This window comes from Bos indicus, chromosome 16 (assembly GCF_029378745.1).
Source record: "Bos indicus isolate NIAB-ARS_2022 breed Sahiwal x Tharparkar chromosome 16, NIAB-ARS_B.indTharparkar_mat_pri_1.0, whole genome shotgun sequence".
Lineage (NCBI taxonomy): Eukaryota > Metazoa > Chordata > Mammalia > Artiodactyla > Bovidae > Bos > Bos indicus.
The window spans coordinates 28,190,418-28,207,240 of record NC_091775.1 but is presented as its reverse complement, the minus strand read 5'-3'; positions in this window follow the sequence as shown (position 1 = coordinate 28,207,240).

Sequence of the window (16,823 nt, the reverse complement as noted above, 5' to 3'; positions counted from 1 at the left end):
TCTCTTTGCAGTCCAAGGTACTCTCAAGAGTCTTCTCCAACACCACAGTTCAAAAGCATCAATTCTTCGGCGCTCAGCCTTCTTCACAGTCCAACTCTCACATCCATACATGACCACAGGAAAAACCATAGCCTTGACTAGACGAACCTTTGTTGGCAAAGTAATGTCTCTGCTTTTCAATATGCTATCTAGGTTGATCATAACTTTCCTTCCAAGGAGTAAACGTCTTTTAATTTCGTGGCTGCAGTCACCATCTGCAGTGACTTTGGAGCCCAGAAAAATAAAGTCTGAACACTGTTTCCACTGTTTCTCCATCTATTTCCCATGAAGTGATGGGACCAGATGCCATGATCTTCGTTTTCTGAACGTTGAGCTTTAAGCCAACTCTTTCACTCTCCACTTTCACTTTCATCAAGAGGCTTTTTAGTTCCTCTTCACTTTCTGCCTTAAGGGTGGTGTCATCTGCATATCTGAGGTTATTGATATTTCTCCTGGCAATCTTGATTCCAGCTTGTGTTTCTTCCAGCCCAGCGTTTCTCATGATGTACTCTGCATAGAAGTTAAATAAGCAGGGTGACAATATACAGCCTTGACGTACTCCTTTTCCTATTTGGAACCAGTCTGTTGTTCCACGTCCAGTTCTAACTGTTGCTTCCTGACCTGCATACAGATTTCTCAAGAGGCAGGTCAGGTGGTCTGGTATTCCCATCTCTTTCAGAATTTTCCACAGTTTATTGTGATCCACTCAGTCAAAGGCTTTGGCATAGTCAATAAAGCAGAAATAGATGTTTTTCTGGAACTCTCTTGCTTTTTCCATGATCCAGCGGATGTTGGCAATTTGATCTCTGGTTCCTCTGCCTTTTCTAAAACCAGCTTGAACATCAGGAAGTTCACGGTTCATGTATTGCTGAAGCCTGGCTTGGAGAATTTTGAGCATTACTTTACTAGCGTGTGAGATGAGTGCAATTGTGCGGTAGTTTGAGCATTCTTTGGCATTGGCTTTCTTTGGGATTGGAATGCAAACTGACCTTTTCCAGTCCTGTGGCCACTGCTGAGTTTTCCAAATTTGCTGGCATATTGAGTGCAGCACTTTCACAGCATCATCTTTCAGGATTTGGAATAGCTCAACTGGAATTCCATCACCTCCACTAGCTTTGTTCCTAGTGATGCTTCCTAAGGCCCACTTGACTTCACATTCTCTAAAAGTATAGTTCAGTAATGTTAAGTATAGTAACATTGCTGTGCAATCGATTTCTGGAAAGTTTTCATCCTGCAAAACTGAAACCCTGTGCTCATTAAACACCAACTACTCATTCCTCCCTGCCCTCAGCCCTTCACAGCCTCCATGCTGCTTTCTATTTCAATGAATTTGACTACTTATATAAATGGAATTATTCCATTTATCTTTTTGTGACTAGTTTATCTCACTTAAGATAATGTCCTCAAGTTTCATCCATGTTGTAGCATGTGTCAGAATTTCTTTCCTTTTAAGACTGTATAATATTCTATCATATGCATGTACTCAATTTTGTTTATCCATCAGTGGACACTTCAGTTGCTTCTACTTCTTGGCTATTGTGAATAATGTGGCTATAAACAGGGGTGTGCAAATATTTCTTCATGATCCTGCTCCCAGTTCTTCTTGATATATGCTCAGAGATGGGATTGCTGGATTATATGGTATTTTCATTTTTAATTTTTTGAGAAACTACCATACTGTTCTCCATAGCAGCAACACTATTTTGCATCACCAACAACAGTGCACAGGGGTTTCAATTTCTCCACACTTTTGCCAACACTTGTAATTTTCTGTTCTTTTGATAGTAGCCACCCTAATGAGTGTGAGGTGATACCTCCTCAGGATTTTATTTTTCATTTCCCTAATTATTACTCATATCAAGCATATGCTTGTTGACTATTTGTAGATCATTCCTGGAGAAATGTCTATTCAAGTCGTTGCTCAGTTTTTTTAATTGTTTTTGTTGTTGAGTTGTTGGAGTTCTTTTTATTCTGGATATTAGCAACATGCAAATAGTTTCTCCCATTCTATTGGTTGTCTTTTCACTATGTAGATTGTGTCCTTAGATGCCCAAAGGTTTTTAAGTTTGATGCAGTCCCCTTTATTTTTTTCTTTTGTTGCCTGTGTTTTTAGTGTCATATACAAGAAATGATTGCCAGCCAAATCCAGTGTCATGAAGCTATTGTCTATGTTGTTTTTTTTTAAAGGAGAGATACAATTTTAGAACTTACATTTAGGTCTATGATCTATTCAAAGTTAATTTGAACTTCTCTCGTGGCTCAATCCATAAACAGTTGGCCTGCAATTCAAGAGACCCCAGTTCGATGCCTGGGTCAGGAAGATTTCCTGGAGAAGGAAATTGCTACCCTCTCCGTGGGAAATTCCATGGACAGAGGAAATTGACTGGCTGTAGTCCATGGGGTCATAAGAGTCGGACATAACTTTAGCAACTAACCCACCAGAAAGTAAGGGTCAACCTTCTCTGCATAGATCCTTTGCCTAGATACCTAGTTTCCCTAGTATCATTTTTGAAGAGCCTGTCCTTTCTCCATTAAATGATCTTGGCATTCTTGTCATAGATTTTTTGATCACATATAATAAGTGGGCTTATTTCTGGACTGTCTAGTCTATTCCTTTGGTCTATATACCTGCCTTTATGCTAGTAACACCCAGTTTTGATTACTATAATTTTATAATAAATTTTGAAATCAAAAAGTGTAATACCTCCAACATTACTCTTCTTTAACTGTGTCTTTTAAGACACATTTTAAGACTAGATGAGCAGTTTCCTGTCACAACTCGTGTCTGAAATTCTATCATTAGAGGTATGCTTTAAATATAAAACTTTGAGTGTAGGGAAAGATAGCTCACTAAACTTTCAGTTCAGCAAGTGTTTATTGGTTGCTAGATGGACAAGGCACTAGGGAGACACTAAGATAAATGTTTCACATCCTTGAGAGAATGTGACTCTGACTGCAATATTGGTTACCACATAGATCTGCTGAACTGATTCCATTGGCCTGGCTGACTGGACCAGTGTCTCTTTATTTCATCATATATAGTCTTTCTAAAGTTATCTAGGTCTTCCCAGGTGGCACTAGTGGTAAAGAACCAACCTTCCAATGCAGAAGATGTAAGAGATGCAGATTCAGTCCCTGGGTGGGGAAGATCCCTGGAAGGAGGGCATGGCAACCCACTCCAGTATTCTTGCCTGGAGAATCTGGTTGACAGAGGAGCCTGGCAGGCTACGGTTCATAGGAAAGCAAAGAGTCAGACACAGCTGAAGTGATTTAGCACAAAGTTGTATATTTGGAAAGAAAAGGTAGATTTCGTGGAATATTTTTCATACAAAGTGATTCAGCTAACTGTGTTCTCTCCTGCCATTAGAAAAGTATATAAACAAAAATTATGGGAACATGTAAGTAGTAGTTGCTGCTGCTACTGCTGCTAAGTCACTTCAGTCGTGTCCGACTCTGTGCGACCCCACAGACGGCAGCCCACCAGGCTCCCCGTCCCTGGGATTCTCCAGGGAAGAACACTGGAGTGGGTTGCCACTTCCTTCTCCAGTGCATGAAAGTGAAAAGTGAAAGTGAAGTCCCTCAGTTGTGTCCGACTCTTAGCGACCCCATGGATTGCATGCAGCCCACCAGGCTCCTCCATCCATGGGATTTTCCAGGCAAGAGTACTGGAGTGGGGTGCCATTGCCTTCTCCAAAGTAGTAGTTAATCCAACTTAAAGAATCAAGGGAAGCTTCACAAAGGTTACATTTCACCTTTGCCTAGAAAGATGGGGGTATTGGGATACTTGTGGAAGCTTTCTAAATTAAAAAGTGAAGAAAGTTATGTTGTTGTTGTTGTTTAGTTGCTAAGTCGTGTCGAACTCTTTGCAACCCCATGGACTACAGTACGCCAGGCTCCCTTCTCCATCACTATCTCCCAGAGGTTGCTCAAATTCATGTCCATGGAGTTGGTGATGTTATCTATCTCATCCTCTGCTGCCCCCTTCTCCTTTTGCCTTCAGTCTTTCCCATCAGGGTCTTTTCCAGGTTCTTCACATCAGGTGGCCAAAGTAGTGGAGCTTCAGCTTCAGCATCAGTCCCTCCAATGAATATTCAGGGTTGATCTCCTTTAGGATTGACTGGTTTGATCTCCTTGCAGTCAGTCCAAGGGACTCTCAAGAGTCTTCTCCAGCACCACAGTTTTAAAGCATCAGTTCTTCAGCACTCAGTCTATTTTATGGTCCAACTCTCATATCCGTACATGACTACTGGAAAAACCAAAGCTTTGACTATACAGACCTTTGTCAGCAAAGTGATATGTGCTTTTTAATATACTGTCTAGGTTTGTTATTGGTTTCCTTCCAAGGAAAGGAGCAAACGTCTTTTAATTTCATGGCTGCAGTCACCATCCACACTGATTTTGGAGCCCGAGAAAATAAAATCTGAACATGCATGTTCAGCGAGTTTGACTCTTTGTGAACCCACGGACTGTAGCCCATCAGGCTCCTCTGCTCACGGGATTTCCCAGACAAGAATACTGGAGTGGATTGCCATTTCCTTCTCTGGGGGATCTTCCTGACCCAGGGATTGAACCCACATCTCCTGAGTCTCCTGCATTGGCAGGTGAATTCTTTACCACTTGAGTCACCTGGGAAGGTGAAGAACAGCACGAGGACATTTCAAACAAGAGGAACAGTAAGAGCAAATAAATGAACTATGTAAACACCCAGAAGATCAGAAAAATGCAGGTGGGTACAGGATTTTGAACTTTAATTCTGTAGACAGTGGGGATTCTTTTTGTTCTTCTTTTAAAATTCTTGTGTCAGTTATCAATTTATTGCCTCTGAGCTCTAAATTCACTCTTTTTGCCTGCCCTGTGAATATGTTTTCCTTCCTGGAGAGATGTTGCAGCAGAAAAGGGTTTTCTTGCTTGTTCCTGTGAACTTGCTTGACAGGCTCCTACAGTGAGCATGTGGGTGGCTTCTCCTTCACCAGCTCCTAAACGGTGTTAGGAGCAGCACCCTGTGATCAGCAGCTCTCCCTGGCACCTCCTCCTCCCTTGGTGGTTTTGTATTAAAGTGCCTCTGGTCTCCCTCCTGGAGAACAGTTTTCTCTTTCAGTAAGTTCTAGAGGGTGGGTTATTTCCAGCAACTTTTGTCAGCACAGCACGACACAACAGCAACTTTCCTGCTATCCTATGAACCACAGCTCTGCCCTCCCACAAAGTCAGGGTCTCAGCCTTGAGGAGCCTCTTCCTTCAATGTTGTATCTTAGTTCAAAGAATATGGCTGCTCCTTATATTTGCCATCTCTGTATTCTTTAGAGTTCTCTTCATTGCTTACTAGCCAACCTCTCAATGTTCCAATCTGCTACTATATTCAATCCTGATATTAAAGTCTTCTTGTTCAAATTACTATTTGGTTTCTCTCTCTTAATTGGACCCAGACTGATAAAGTAGTGAAATTGATTTTTTACGATGGATGTCTTTCAAGACTCCTAATACAGAGAACAGATAAAAGCAGATCTTTTTTAATTGAAGCCAAGTGGGAAGATCCAAGACTCATCTCATTCAATCTTTCTTTTGTTCCCTGAGGAAATTTATCGAAATCTACTACTCTACAAATACTTGAAAACTATTGCTGTGGGCAATTGGGAGCCATCTTGAGTTGGAGAAATAACTTGATCAGTGGTGTGTTTCAGGAAAATGATTCTAGTAATAATAGAGAGACTACATTGGAAGGCAGAGAGTTGGTAGGTATGATGCCTATTAGGAGGATAGAGTGGTAGTTACAGAAAAATAAGATTTGGGGACTGAAATAGAGCAGAGACTTTTAGGATGGAAAAGAGAAATGCACAGAAACTGTAAAATTGCCAAAAATGAAAGAAAGAAAAAACCCTGACACTACTTAATGACTGGATGTTGGAAATCAGGTACTGGAAAAAGAGTTAAAAGGTGACACTGTTACACAAACTCACCAATGGGGTGACTGGATGGGCCGTCAATGAATATTAGGACCATCAGAAAGGCTCAGGTTGGGGGTGGGAGGAGAGAAAATGAGTTTGATTTGGGGCCTAGTGAGATTAAATGCCTATGAGGCACCCAGAAAGTGATAACAGCTCTAATTATTTGAATACTTCCCTTGTGCCAATGACTTTTGCAGGTGTTCTCATTTTCTTTATGCTCTATTTTTAAATATATCCAGGATTTTGTTTTCATCAGGTATAATGTAAGATGACAAGACTCAAAGACAACTACTTTGAAAGGAGAGTTTATCACTTACAATTCCCAAGAGGAAGAGGCACGCCACACACACACAGTCCTCTCTCCCCCACTCCACGTGAAGTCACGTGGGGAAGAACCACGGTCAGCTACGACATGCAAGGAACAGAGAGGAAGGTATGGCCACAGCCTTTATTGTGTCTTTTTATAGGACAGAATGGGTGAAGCAAGGGAGGCAAGTTGACCAAGTTTAGGATTGGATAGCTTGAATAATTTCAGCAGACTCTGGGCTCCTGGGTTATCTCTGGTTCCACTGTACTTTTCTCTGGCATGGTTTACGGCAAGGGTTTAGTGTTCCAGACTACCAGAGGCTGATAAAAGGAGTTGGTTGGACTCTGAATTGGTCAGTGTACATATCAAAGGCATGTTGTTTTCTGGGGGAGAATGGATACGTGTATACGTCTGGCTGAGTCCCTTCGCGGTTCACCTGAAACTATCACAACGTTGTTAATTGACTATACCCCAATACAAAATAAAAAGCTTCAAGTTTGGAGAAAAAAAAAAAAGACAAGTTGTTTGCTATCTCAGGGAATATGCTAACCCTGGAGGCCCAGTCCTTCCCCAGGTTGAAATGCCCCAAGATGTCAAAGCATTGTAAGATACAGAAAATAAAAAACATGATCAATACATTCTCTCTAATCTCTCTTCTTCTCCCAGTGATCTTATCTTCCATTCTATCACAGCTACTTACTCTCATAGTCATGTAGTAGACCATGTCATTATCAGTGACTGCAATTTTTTCTGCCCGTTTCAAACATCCCAATCTCTGGCCATCTCTTCCTGTCTTTGCAGCTCACTGCCTCTAATACCTTATTGTTAAGAATCCTCTGAACCCACTGGGACCTACCTCCATTGATCACACTAGTTTTTTCCTGTTCCTCATCCTTCTCATAACATCTCTTCCTGCCTAACTCTGCTAAAATTCCACTGATAGTCATGATCTTTACTCCCTTGTAGAAATCCTCTACTTGCTCGCCCTTTCTTGCTTTATTATGGGTGCTTGTGCATGCTCAGTCACTTCAGTCATGTCTGACTCTTTGAGACCTTATGGACTGTAGACCCGCCAGACTTCTCTGTCCATGGTATTCTCTAGGCAAGAATACTGAAGTAGATTGCCATGCCCTCTTCCAGTGCTTTATCATACTTCTGGATAAACTATGGTTTCAGTTCAGTTCAGTCGCTCAGTCATGTCTGACTCTTTATGACCCCATGGATGCAGCATGTGAGTCCTCCCTGTCTATTTCCAACCCCCAGAGTTACCCAAACTCATGTCCATTGAGTTTCTCACCCTCTGTCGTCCCCTTCTCCTCTTGCCTTCAATCTTTCCCAGCATCAGGCTCTTTTCAAATGAGTCAGTTCTTCGCATCAAGTGGCCAAAGTATTGGAGCTTTAGCTTCAGCATCAGTCCTTCCAATGCATATTCAGGACTGATATCCTTTAGGATGGACTGGTTGGATCTCCTTGCAGTCCAAGGGACTCTCAAGAGTCTCCTCCAACACCACAGTTCAAAAGCATCAATTCTTTGGTGCTCAGCTTTCTTTATAGTCCAACTCTCACATCCATACATGACCACTGGAAAAACCATTGCCTTGACTAGACGGACCTTTGTTGGCAAAGTAATGTCTCTGCTTTTTTAATATGTTGTCTAGGTTGGTCATAACTTTCCTTCCAAGGAGTAAGCATCTTTTAATTTCTTGGCTGCAGTCACCATCTGCAGTGATTTTGGAGCCCCCCAAAATAAAGTCTGCCACTGTTTCTACTGTTTCCCCATCTATTAGCCATGAAGTGAAGGGACCAGATGCCATGATCTTAGTTTTCTGAATGTTGAGCTTTAAGACATCTTTTTCACTCTCCTCTTTCACTTTCATTAAGAAGCTCTTTAGTTCTTCATCACTTTCTGCCATAAGGGTGGTGTCATCTGCATATCTGAGGTTATTGATATTTCTCCCGGCAATCTTGAATCCAGCTTGTGCTTCATCCAGCCCAGCATTTCTCATGATATATGGTATCTGCATATAAGGTAAATAAGTAGGGTGACAGTTCATAATATGGTTAAAGTATGATTAGGTGCAGTTCTCTACTTACTCCTGCCTGTATTAGAGAACTGAATGTGACTGCCAAAAACAAAAACAAAACCCCCAAAAAACTAAACCATGCTGATTGTTCTTACTTTAAATTCATGATCACAACTCTCAAATGTACCTTACTGCTGCTCTGCAATCACTGTACACTTTCCAAGTTCATTTCCTCTACTGTTTTTCTAATGATTATTTCACACCATCTCCTCTCTTCTCTAACTTTAAATATTTTTCCACCTCCCCATCTACATTCAGTTATTGATCTGACTTCTAATTGCTTCAGTGACAAAGAGGACGCAATCAGAAGAGGACTTCTACAAGCTCCTCATTTCACATGTACTCACTGACCTGTACCTACCCATGAACTCTGACTTTCTTTTGTTACTTTGGATGAATTTTCTGTCTTTTTATTTTTTATTATTTAGCCACGCTGCATGGCATGTGAAATCTTAGTTCCCTGGCCAGGAACCAAACCCGTGCCCCCTACATTGGAAGCAGGGAGTCTTAACCACTGGACAACCAGGGCAGTTCCTGGATGAATTTTCTAGTTCCCAGCGAGGGCTAACCTTTCTGCATGTGCAGTAGATCCCTCCATCCCCCCTCTATTCAAGGAATCACTCCAGCAATTTCTCTTTTCATTAAAAGTTCTCTCTTTTCTTGGTATTTCTCCTCACCATACATAAATGCCATTAGTTTTCCCATCTTAAGGAAAAAACAAACAAAAACTCTTGACCTCACATTAACTTGAGGTAACTTGACCTTCCAGTTACTACTCCATCTCTCCCCTTCCTTTCACAGTAAAACTTCCCTAAAGATTTGGCCCCATTTGCTACCTCTAATTTCTCTTCTCTTATTCTGTCTTGATTCCCCTGTAATCAGGCTTTTACCCTGGCCACATCTTCAATATTGCTCTTAATAAGGTCTCTGGGAGCTGCTCATTGCTAAATCTAATGGCCAGTTGTTAGTTCCCATCTTATTTGACTTGTCAGGGACATTTGTGACAGTTAGTCATTCTACCCTTTTTAAAATACTTTCTGCCTCTGGCTCTCAGCTTGTATATCATCCTGATTTTTCTTCTACCCAACCAGTCTCTTCTTTCGTTTTCTCTTCATTTCCCTGATCTCCTAACATTGTGATGCCCTAGGGCTCAGCCCTTGACCATCTCTTTATTCTTATATTCACTCCCTAGGTAGTCTCAGCTAATGCCTATTTTTAAAAAAGTATATATTTGGCTGCGCTGGTCTTATTTTTATTTGTTTGGCTTGCAGCATGTGAACTCTTAATTGTGGCTTGTGGGGTCTAATTCCCTGATCAGGGATCAAACTTGGGCCCCCTTCCTTGGGAACATGGAGTCTTAGCCACTGGACCACCGGGGAAGCCCCTGGATGTCACCTTGTTGTATCCTCAGATGGTGGAGAGCAGAGAGAGTTAGCTATCTTGTTCCCCTCATAAGAAAGCAAGTCTCATCATGGGACTCCACATTCTTGACTTCATAGTTCACCTCTTCACATAAGTGGATTTGCCATAAAGCAAAGGAAGTTTAAATGTCAGGCTCTTTCACTTCCTATAGTCCCTTTATCTCACATTCAGATGATGTTTTAATGAAGGATGGTGAGAGATGGTGAGTTGATAGCAGGGCAGCTGTATATTTGAATCTCAGTGTTCCAATTAAGTGTTGGGACAGCTAGGCATGATCTGCCCCAATCTCTTGTTGCTATGGATCAGCATGTCTCAGAAGTGGGGCCAGAAACCTGCATCTGAAGATTCTGGAGCATTTGTTAAAAATGACATTTCTTAGGCCTTATCCAAAATCTACCAAATCAGAACCTCTGAAAATCTTCACTGTAAATAAACTCCACAGCTATTCCTTAGACATGGTATGCTGCTGCTGCTGCTGCTGCTAAGTCGCTTCAGTCGTGTCCGACTCTTAGCGACCCCATGGACTGCAGCCTACCAGGCTCCTCCATCCATGGGATTTTCCAGGCAAGAGTGCCATTGGCTTTTCTCTGTGTGTTTCCCCATTCCTTCTCCCATGGCACAGTCTATGAGGAAGCTGGTATTTTTAGATTGCTTAATTGTGTACTCAAGTTCATAGTACTGTTAGAACTCAGATTTTCTCATCAGTTAACTATTCTAGAATTTTTCTTTTCTCTTGCCTTCAGGCACTGGCCCAAAAATGTGATTTTCATTTGTGCAGAATAGGTCATCCTACTTTTTTGATAAATAAATACTTTTGATTTTTTTCCCCCATAAATTTGGATTTGTGATTCTATCCAAACATATTGACTCATGTATGCCTTGAATAGCTAGAATCGTGCATTAGCAGAGTAGATGTGAGCAAATATCCAGTGAACAAGATTAGATGACCATGAGGCACAGTAGAGGGATGTTTACATTTATTAGTCATTGAAATGAAATGGGGGGGGTCAGCTCTTGAAGGTCTGTGGGGGTTGGGCAGTGGTAAAGGCATTGTCACCCACACTGTGAGCCACAGGAGTCTGACATTTGAAGGAAATTATTCCCCCAGGCAGATCCTCATCTACAAAACTTCAGGATCGAAAGTGGTTCTGATTCAAGACTAAACAGAGACTCCTGCCTACAGAAGCTTCAAAAGAAATGATGGTCCATGACTCACTAATAACTGCTTCATATTTTCCTAGGCTTCATTGAAATGTCACCATGGTTTGGAGTCCCAAACCCTAAGCAACAAGTTAAAATGATTCTGAAGCTTAAAAAAAATAAGCTGGCAACCTTTGGATAGAAACACCACATACAGCAGTTCAAATGTCTTGATTATCCTCTGGTCATTGTCCCATACCCACGTGTGAGGGGGCACGTGTGAGGGCGTAGGTATGGTGGACATCTGTGCAGCAGAGCCAGATTAGCAAGTGAGGGCAGAGTTAAGGAGCAAAGCCAATGTACTGCCTGTCAGAAAAGAAGATGCCAAAAGCTATGGCAGAATTGGAGGCACAGAATGGTAGTCAACAGTCAAGAATTTACCAAACAAAATGAGATGGCAAGAGCTGCAGACTAGGGGTGCCTGACATGTTTCTGAGTCTGGTGGGGTCTGAAGTAACAGTTGCGGTTCAGATCCCATCTGCTTGATTCAAGTACATCTCAGACAGCAGAAGGCCGGTGAGAAGGGCTTTTTTTTTTTAAGAAGTGGATTTATTTAGAGAGAAACACACTCCACAGACAGATATGGGCCATATTACAAGGTGAGAGTGGCCAGAGGGACTTTTTAAACAAAAATGATTAAAGTAGAGTTGATTTATGATGTTGTGTTAGTTTCTGTTCTACAGCAAAATGATTCAGTTATACATATGCATATATACATATGTTCCTTTTCATAGTATTTTCCATTATGGTTTATCATGGGATATTGAATATCCTGGGCTATATAGTAGGACCTTGTTGTTTATCCATCCTATATATAATCATTTGCATCTGCTAAGTCCAGACTCGCAATCCATGCCTCCCCTCACCTGCTCCTCGGCCCTCTAGTCTATTCTGTGTGTCTGTGAGCCTGTTTCTGTCTTGTAGATAGGTTCATTTGTGTTGTATTTTAGATTCCACAAGTGAGTGATATCATAAGATATTTGCCTTTCTCTCTCTGACTTACTTAGTATGATAATCTCTAGGTGCAACCATGTTGCTGCAAAAGGCATTATTTCATTCTTTTAAAATTTCTGTAGAGTATTTCACTGTATATATGTGTCCTATCTTCTTTTTAAAATTTATTTATTTTTTAATTGAAGGATAATTGCTTTACAGAATTTTGTTGATTTCTGTCAAACCTCAACATGAATCAGCCATAGGTATACATACATCACCTACCTGTCCTGGGTCCTATCTTCTTTATCCGTTCATCTGTCAATGGACACTTAGGTTGTCCACGTCATGGCTATTGTAAATAGTGCTGCTATGAACACTGGAATGCGTGTGTCTCTTCTAAGTATGGTTTTCTCCCGATATATGTCTGGGAGTGAGACTGCACGATCATATGGCAACTCATTTTTTAATTTTTTGAGGAACTGTCATATTGTTTTCCAGTTGGCTGCACCAACCTACATTCCCACTAACAATATAGGAGGGTTCCCCTTTCTCTACACCCTGAGAAGGGGTTTTAAAGAACTGGATTCTTGCCCTCCTGCTCAAATTCTGAGCTTTGTTGTCTTTTAAGGAATTAAGAAATTGTTACCTCTTTGAAAGTTTCTTTATTGTTGCCCTGTTACAAAGTATCAAATGCATGCTGGTAACTAAAGTCCTTGAGCATCATTCGGATGTCCTTTGTGTATTGGTCATCTCTTAGGTTGACCCAAGTATAGTGTCAGGGGCTGGGATGAAGGATAAAGGGCTTAGGAGAAACTGCCCCCAAGGATGAGTGATCAGGAATCCACTATCTCAAGAGGCTTGGCAAACTGGGCCACAACACTCTTATCAGAGGATATTTTGTCTGGTGAGTTGGGGCAATATTTGGTAGAACTAAGAAGTAGTTTTAAGTTCTGGGATGTCATCTCAGAGAGCAGGAGGTGAGGGCGGAGGCTGGTGAGAGGAAAGCTCATGTTGGAATCTTTAACTGAGCTAATAATGTTCTAAGCTGGACTCTGACACTAAGTTCGAACTTGCAGAGTTAAATGTGAAACCATGGCAGACAGGGACCTAATCTTACAGGTGGAACCAGCCCTGTGAACAGTAGGAGGAGGCTCTTGTTCAGTCCAGCAAAGAGCATTTAGGAACTCTGCTGCTGTCACCATCAGAATTGGGCTATTACCTAAGAAAGAGAGTCTGCTCCATTCAAGGGCCCCGCCCCTGAGCCATTTGACCTGTTTTGGCCTTTGTTTTCTTCTTTTTTTCTTTGGCTGTGCTGTGTTTTGGTTGCTACACTTCGGTTTTTTGTAGTTACAGCAAGTGGGACTATTCTCTAGTTGCAATTGGTGGACTTTTCGTTGTGGTGGCTTCTCTTGTCGCAGAGCATGGGCTCTAGGGCCTGAGAGCTTCAGTAGTTGCCCCGAGGCATGTGGGATCTTCCAGGACTAGGGATCAAACCCATGTCCCCTGCATTGGCAGGTGGTTTCTTATCCACTGTGCCACCAGGAAAGTCCCTATCCTTGGTTCTTTCTCCTGACTCCCCTGTTATACATCCATAGTTCACTTGGCAAGCTCTTGAGACACCCTTCCACACTGTCACATGTTGAGAATGAGTATATGAACACACCTTCCCCCTTGGGAACATCTTCCCAGCATTTAGCCTAGTAAAACTTGAGCTGGGCCCTTGGATAGGATCTGCACCACCTGGGCCTCTCACCCTTACCCTGGGCCAGGGGTGGGGAGGAAATGAGAAACAGGGGCAAAAGGAAGGTCTATTTTGTGTTCCTCTCTCTTTCCTCCTTGTGTTATTACCCTCTCCTTAATCTACCATCACAATCACTTAATACCTTAAAAAAAAATAGCTTCCTTTTCTCTGTTGTCAGATCTCACAAACAATATGGTGGTCTGCTTTCTACCTGTAATTCACTAAGGACTCCAAGTCAGCCTCCACGTTTCTTTTCTGTTACCATGTATTGCTTGAGAACATTGCTGCTTTGCGAGCTCTCAGAAAGTAGGTTGGGAGGCTAATTAAGATGGTTCACTGAGGTTCTTTAATAAGAGGGAATTCAGAGGAACGAGAAACATATACTTAAGGATAGGAGCAAAACCAATTGGAGGGCTGAAATGACATTTAATCTTTCAGGTCACAATGATGTCATTTGCTGCCCTAAATTAGTGGTTATCAGATCATCGGTGCTTGTTAAAAATAAGGGTTCCTGGGCACCTCCTCTAGCAATTTGGAGTCAGTGGACCTGGAATGGGTCCTGGGTGTCTTCCTTAACAAGAATGCTGAGAAATTCTTGGATGCCAGCAAGTTTGGAAGCCCTGTCTTCAAGTATCTATTACTGAACAGTCCCAGAGGATCTGAGGGTACACATGATTTTATTTTGTATAAAAATTTTCTCATAAAACTTATTGATTCAACCTTAAAGAAAAGTTTGGAAACATAAACTATCTCTATTTCTGTTATTCAAATACAGTAGTTTCACCGCCTCAATTCCTTGTGTACTACACTCACATTTCACATACTTGTGAACAAAAAACAAAGTACAGAAAGTTTTATTCGGCTGTTTTTTAGCAAAACATATCAGAAACATTTTTTTTCTTGATGTTATAGAAGGTTGGTAGTTATAATGTGAAATGTCTATAATTTATCTACTCATTTACCAAGTATTGCCCATTTCAGTTGCTTCTTTTTATTTACATTATAGGTGATATAGAAACATTTAGTGGATATAGCTTTTATTAAAAAAGAAAACTTTAGGATAGTTTCTTAAAGATATTATTGAATTTAAGTGTGGATATTTTAAGGTCTACTGCTGCTAAGTCATTTCAGTCGTGTCCGACTCTGTGTGACCCCAGAGATGGCAGTCCACCAGGCTCCCCCGTCCCTGGGATTCTCCAGGTGAGAACACTGGAGTGGGTTGCCATTTCCTTCTCCAATGCATGAAAGTGAAAAGTGAAAGGGAAGTCGCTTAGTCGTGTCTGACTCTTCGTGACCCCATGGACTGCAGCCCACCAGGCTCCTCTGTCCATGGGATTTTCCAGGCAAGAGTACTGGAGTGGGTTGCCATTTCCTTCTCCAATGCATGAAAGTGAAAAGTGAAAGTGAAGTCGCTCAGTCGTGTCCGACTCTTAGCAACCCCATGGACTGCAGCCTACCAGGCTCCTCCTTCCATGGGATTTTCCAGGCAAGAGTACTGGAGTGGGGTGCCATTGCCTTCTCCTATTTTAAGGTCAAAGGGTTGCATATTGGAATATAAAATAGTTCCTCATTGGTAGAAACTGGTTGACTAGTTTCATGTTTAAAATGCTTGTAAACTTATGTCTCCACCTCTTTCTAATTAAAAGTACATTTTCCACTATTTGTATAATAACTGTTTAGTGTGCACTTCCTATATAGCAGTTACTGTTCTAATCATAAGGCCATGGGGAGCAAGGCAAAAAGGTGGGGTAAGATAGACAGTAAATGTACAAATAAGGAGACAAGGTAACCTTAGACGGCAATGACATAGAGTGTGACAAGATGCGTGTGAAGTGTAATTGGGATTGATGAGTTCAGCTGGGTCTGGGTGGCAATGGGGAAGTGAGGTTGAGTCATGACCTGAGAGGCAAGACTGTGCTAACCAAGCGAAGGATGCAAGCAAGAGAATGTCAGGCGAGAGAACTGCAAATGCAAATGGCCCGGGGTGGAAGGAACTCTGTGGTTCTGACAGAAATCCAGGTGGGCGGGTGATAGTGAGAAGGACAGTGACAAGTTGAGGAAAGATCACGTAGACTCTTCTGGACCATGGGAACGAGACTGGATTTTATTCTAAGGGCTCCAGGAAGCTACTGTAGTCTTTTCAGCGGGAAGTAACATGTTCTGATTTGAAAAGGTCACTGCCTGCTGTGTGGAGATTGAATGAGAGGGGATTTAGTGATGTGGGTGGAAAAGTCAGGAGCTATTTTAATGTCATCCTTGTTAAACAGATTTTTTTTTTTTTGTAAGGAAACTACTGGGGAGTTTTGAGCTAGGAGGTCATATGAACGGCTATATTGTAAATGGATCATTCTGGCTTCAGGGAAGCTCCAGGAAGCTACTGTAGTCTTTTCAGGGAAGAGAATAGTCATAGTTATAAGATCTGGCAGAAGTGGAGTGGGGGCAGGGGATGGAAGCATGGAGACCAGTTAGGAGGTTCTCACATCAGGCAAGAGATGGTGGGGCTTGGACCAGAGTGGAAGAAGGGAAGGTAGCGAGAAGGGATCAGATTTTGGATATCCTTACAGTGTAGATGAGACCAAAGAAAATACAGATAAAATACAGAGTAAAGTTAAAGATGTCAGCAAAATCCAAACAAATGAAAGAAGGAAGACATTTCCTGAGATGGGGAACACTGGGAGGAAGCTTAGGGTGAAAAGAATTAAGAGTTCTGTTTTGAACCTACTAAGTTTTCTTTTAAAATCAGCTTTATAGAGGTATGATTTGCATGTGGTAAAGTGCACACATTTTTAAAAATTTAAATATGATAGCGTAGTTTTATTTCCAAATGTTAAACAAATCTTGAAACAAGCCAAAATTTTTGTGATATAACATCCTTTTACCTAGATTCAAGCAATTTATATTTTATTTAAGTTTAAAAATTTTTTAATTTATTTATTTTAATTGGAGGCTAATTACTTTACAATATTGTGGTGGTTTTTGCCATACATCAACATGAATCAGTCATGGGTGTACATGTGTCCCCCCATCATGAACCCCCCTGCCACCTCCCTCCTCCCTTCATCCCTCCGGGTTGTCCCAGAGCACCAAATTTGAGTGCCCTATTTCATGCATTGAACTTGCACTGGTCATCTATTTTACATATGGTAATATAC